Source organism: Arachis ipaensis, chromosome B01, assembly GCF_000816755.2.
Source record: "Arachis ipaensis cultivar K30076 chromosome B01, Araip1.1, whole genome shotgun sequence".
Taxonomy (NCBI): Eukaryota; Viridiplantae; Streptophyta; class Magnoliopsida; order Fabales; family Fabaceae; genus Arachis; species Arachis ipaensis.
Genome location: NC_029785.2, coordinates 20,453,410 through 20,458,794, shown reverse-complemented (window position 1 = coordinate 20,458,794; position 5,385 = coordinate 20,453,410). Strand labels below are relative to the sequence as shown.

Here is a 5,385-nt window from a genome sequence, read left to right as displayed (position 1 = left end):
TACTATGAGTTTGTGTGTTTTTCTGTGATTTCAGGTATTTTCTGACTGAAATTGAGGGACTTGAGCAAAAATCAAATTCAGGGGTTGAAGAAGGACTGCTGATGCTGTTGGATTCTGACCTTCCTTCACTCAAAGTGGATTTTCTGGAGCTACAGAACTCGAAATGGCGCGCTTCCAATTGCGTTGGAAAGTAGACATCCAGGGCTTTCCAGAAATGTATAATAATCTATACTTTGGCCAAGTTTAGACGACGCAAACTGGCGTTCAACGCCAGCTCTCTGCCCAAATCTGGCGTCCAGCGCCAGAAAAGGAACCAAAACCAGAGTTGAACGCCCAAACTGGCACACAATCTCCGTGGGATTCGACCCTTACTCACGTAAGGTATTACTTGGATGACCCAGTGCACTTGCTGGTTAGTTATGCGAAGTTGTGAAGATATGTTTAGACCATGGTCCTGTGCATCCGTTTTTGGTGCCATTGCCAGGGAATCAATTTCGAACAACAATTCACAACCTGAGTAGCAATTTCGCATACCAGTCTTCCCGCAAAAACATTACTGAGATGTCTACTAAGATCCCAGATGGCATGTCTGACTGGCTGGATTTCATAGTTTTAATGTGTGTTCTTGAGTATTGTGTGCGACTTAGGAGGTTCCATAGAACTTGTAGGGATAAGGATGAGGAGAAGAATCATGAGTTGGTGTCGCCGGACCCTGAGGATAGGGTTTGTTTTCCTTCCTTGACTCCGAGGGAACGACCCTGACCTGATATGGTTAGGACCTTTTCTTCCTCCGAGATTGATGGATTTTGCAGTGTTTTCTAGAAGAGGCTTCTATTATTGCCCCCTGGTTTGGTGTTGGCTAGTTTTGAAAGTGCATCAGCTCGGACATTCTGTTCCCGAGGTATATGTCGGACCTCATATCCCCCGAATTGTCTGAGCTATTCTCTGGTTTTGTCCAGGTATTTTTTCATGGTGGGATCCTTAGCTTGGTAGCTCCCTTCTATTTGTGAGGTGACTACTTGTGAATTACTGAACACGGTAAGCTTTTGAACTCCTACCTCCTTAGCCAGCCTTAAACCAGCCAGTAGTGCCTCGTATTCAGCTTGGTTATTTAGCTCGATTTGGGTTCCTGATCGCTTTCTATAATTACACCTGTGCCATTCCCGGTTTTGTTTGAAGAGTCATCCACGTAGAGATTCTATTTTGTGGGAGTTCCCGGGGTGTCAGTGTACTCTGCAATGAAGTCAGCCAGATACTGTGATTTGATGGCTGTCCAAGCTGAAGATCGAATTTGGATAACTCGACTGCCCACTGTAGGGTTCTTCTAGCTAAGTCTGTTTTCTGTAGGATGCCTTTTAAGGGCTGGTTGTTCCGAACTCTGATAGTGTGAGCTTGAAAGTATAGGCGGAGTCGTCGAGAAGTGAGTATGAGGGCGTAGGCGAACTTTTCTATCTTTTGATAGTTTAGTTCGGCCCCTTGTAGAGCCTTGATGATGCAGTAGACGGGTTGTTGCCCACTTTCGTCTTCTCTGACTAGTGCTGAGGCTATTGCCCGACTTCCCACTGCGAGGTATAATATGAGTTTTTCATCTTCCCGTGGTCAGGTAAGAATAGGTGGTTGCCCCAAGAATTTTTGAAATCTCAGAAGGCTTGTTTGCACTCCGTTGTCCTATTCAAACCTCTCTCTCTTCCTTAATATACCTCTTTGATTTGTCTTTTGCGAGATGATTTAGAGATCACTCCTCCTGCAAATCCTCCATTTATCATATGAACCTGTCTCTCAGGGATGGATGTTCAACTCGTCCGACCTCTTCGGTGAGAGGTGGACGTTCAACTCGTGCGACCTCTTCGGTGTGAGGTGGACGTTTAACTTGTCCGACCTCTTCGGTGTGAGGTGGATGTTCAACTCGTCCGACCTCTTCGTCCCTTCTTATTTTTTTTTGTTCATCCGCTTTATTGGCTAAGTACCGATCTAATCGCCCTTCTCTTGCCAATTTCTCTATGACATTCTTTAGGTCGAAACACTCGTTAGTAGGATGTCCGTAGATTCGGTGGTACTCGCAGTATTCTGTCCGACTTCCCCCTCTTTTGTTTTTGATTGGGTGAGGTGGTGGGATCTTCTCAGTGTTGCATATTTCTCGGTAACATCCATAAGAGACACCCGAAGAGGGGTGTAATTGTGGTATTTTCTAGGCTTCTCACCGGGTTGATCTTCTTTTTTCTTGGATTCTTTATCCTTGTCCCGTGGTGGGTTAGGAGAATCCGGTTTTTGAGCTGTCTCCCAATCGGGAGTTCTCCTCCATATTGATATATTTTTCTGCCCTTTCTTAAACCTCGTTTAGAGATGTTTAGTACTTCTTGGATATTGAGTGGCTGAAAGGTCCTTCTCTTAGGCCATTGATGAGTCCCATGATGGCCGCTTCTGTTGGAAGAATTTGTATGTCAAGGCATGCTTTGTTGAATCTTTCCATGTAGCTATGAAGGCTTTCCCGATCTCCTTGTTTAATTCCCAGCAAGCTTGGAGCGTGTTTGGCTTTATCTTTCTGGATGGAGAACCTGGCGAGGAACTTTTTAGCAAGGTCATCAAAACTTGTGATGGATCTTGGAGGCAAACTGTTGAACCACTTTATTGCTGTCTTCGTTAGGATAGTCGGGAAGGCTTTGTATCGAATGGCGTCTGAGGCGCCAGTGAGATACATTTTGCTTCTGAAATTGCTGAGGTGATGGCTTGGATCCGATGTGCCGTCGTACGGGGTCATGTTTGGAGCTTTGAAGTCCTTTGGGACTTTAGTTTTCATGATCTCTTTGGTGAATGGGTCTTGATCTTTGTGGGGGCTATCTTCATGACTGGATCGAGCGGTCTTGGTTTTGAGATCAGCTTCGAGCTTTAAGAGCTTGTCCTCTAGCTTTTGACGTCATCTTGTTTCTCTCCGAAGGTCTCTTTTGGCTTCCCGTTGATGTTCAGCTTCTTGTTTCAGCTGTTTAAGGTGATTCTGTTGCTCACGGATAGCTTCCAAAATTTCTGTATTTGAGGGTTGTTTATCCCCCTTGTTTTGAGGTGCATCTTTTGATGTGACCTCCGTATTTTTAAGTGGAGGTCTTTCTTCCAAACCGGAGTTGTGTACGTTGTCAAGGTTGTCTACCATGATAATGGGATGACTTCCAGGTTCCCTGACAACGGCGCCAATGTTCTGAGGGTTACCTGAAACTGAAGGTCGATCTCGGATGAGATCTGCTGTGGTGGCCAAAGCTGTCGTGTCCGACTTGTTGGATTTGGTGGTCGGAGCAGTCGTGTCTGACCTGTTGGATCTGATGGTCAGAGCTGTCATGTCCGACCTGATGGAACTGGTGGAGCTGGAGATGCTGCTGATCCTTCGTCACCGGAGGGTGGTGGTACCTGCAAGAGACTCCGATGCTTAAATTAGCATGGGCTTTAAGCAGGTTTTTAGTAGAATCAGAGTATGAGTTATACCTGGGTGCTCTAGTGTATTTATAGTAGTGTGGAGTGACGACCTTTCTGGAGATAAGATAGTTATCTTATCTTATCTTATCTTTGAGTGAAGTCATCTTATCTTTAAGGGAAACTGCCTTTATCTTTCTAGGCTTTGGCTGCCTTTAGATTGGGCTGTGTTCCTTCGTTTGGGCCTGCTTTAGGCTCTTTTGACGATTTGTCCGAACTCTTTGTGAAGAGGTCGGTAATGGGCCAGCTTTCGAAGAGGTCGGTCATGGGCCAACCTTCTAAGAGGTCGGTCATGGGCCAACCTTCTAAGAGGTCGGCCAACCCGGTCTTTTATAGCTCGAACCGATGTATGAACACATACCTTGGCCGATCACTTAGTTTCACCCAAGGCAGCCTCACAACACAAAACACAGCCCCTCCAAGCTCAATTAAAACAGCCCCAAACCAAGCTTTGATCACCAACAAGCCTCCACATACTCCCAATTCAATTCCAATGCATATATACCCACTTAATCTACACCTAATTCATATACATGTTCCAATTTCAGTTTTCTCATTATAAATACAAGATTGATCTAGGATTAGGGTGTCTATACCATACCCATATGCTCAATAGCTTGAGCCCATAAGTCCCGGAAGCTAACTTGAACCTAGAATACAAAATTGGACAAGATTTCACTATAGGATTTTAATTTTACCAAAGAAAGGGGAATAGAGATTCTGAATCAAATATGAGGCTTACCAGTGAAATTGTTTAGATAGAAAGGTAGAGCTCGACGCACTGGACGCGTGGCCGCAAACGGTGCGGCGATCGGAGCTCAAACGAGGAAGATACGGTGGTTTGAAGCTTGGATGAGGGTTAGGGATCTCCTCCTCTCCCCCAATCTGTTTTCAGCGCTGTTGATGCTGAAATGGGGAAGAAGAGCTTTCTCCTCGCTAGGCGTCTGGATCCTTGAAACGAAGTAGTTTTTGGGTGTATTTTGGATTTCTGTTTGTATATTTGTATATATGTATTTAGCTTACTCTCCAAGTAACTTGCGTATGCTGCTCCTCTTAGAGGTTGAGGTCCTCTTATCGGTTGAGGGAGAGATAGGAGTTAATTTGGTATTTTGGGGATACTTATGTATGTTTATATGTATATTTAAATCCTCCGGCCAGCCTTAGCTTCGCAAGCTGAGTCAGGGGCTAGTTATGCTATTTCCTTGGTTTTCCTTTACTCTCTTACTTATCTTTATTATTTCCTATTAAGGTTTTTTAGCACGCAAATATTCCTATTCCTTGAGCGTTGCGCTTTTTATTTTTGCGATTTTGTTTTACCCATTTTTCAAGACTCCTAGTATATATTATCCTTTGTTATGTATTAATATTTATTTTATTTTAGAGGTCGTAATACCACACCACCTCTGTTTTACATCCTAGGTGTAAAACTCTGTGTGGTAGGGTGTTACAAGGCGAACTCTATAAAATTTATAGAGTTTGCCGAGAGTAAGGCAAACTTGCTAAATTTTATAGAGTTAGTCGGGGTGCAGCGAACTTGCTCAAATGAAAAAAAAAAATCGTATTTAAAAAATTAAAGTTCAAAAATCGTGTTTGAAAAAATAATAATTTTTTTATTTTATTTTAGTTAAAAAACCAATAAAAAATATTTTTATATTTAAATATTATTGTGTGTTCTTGTCTTGACAACTTGCTTTTCTATTTATATGCGTATAAAGTCATTCCTTTCAAACTTCATTAAATATAATTTCTGTTAAAAGTTTGAGTCTCTTACCTTTGAAAAAATTGAATTGCCCATTTTTTGAAAGAAATCACAAACTATTAAATGGACATCAACATATCTAAAAGTTATAGTATCCGCAGCCAAAAAATTTATTTCATTTGACAATAACAGAAATATAAAGAAAATATAAGAACCAAATTTTTCAA

At 42.6% G+C, this 5,385-nt stretch overlaps 1 long non-coding RNA gene across 1 annotated transcript; it reads right to left on the bottom strand.

Moving 5' to 3' along the window:
* LOC107617108 lies at window positions 3,834-4,343 on the bottom strand. The gene is made up of 3 exons (XR_001614808.2): window positions 4,202-4,343; window positions 4,056-4,109; window positions 3,834-3,979 (listed from the first exon to the last, which is right to left on the bottom strand). It is a non-coding gene; the product is annotated as an uncharacterized LOC107617108 (long non-coding RNA).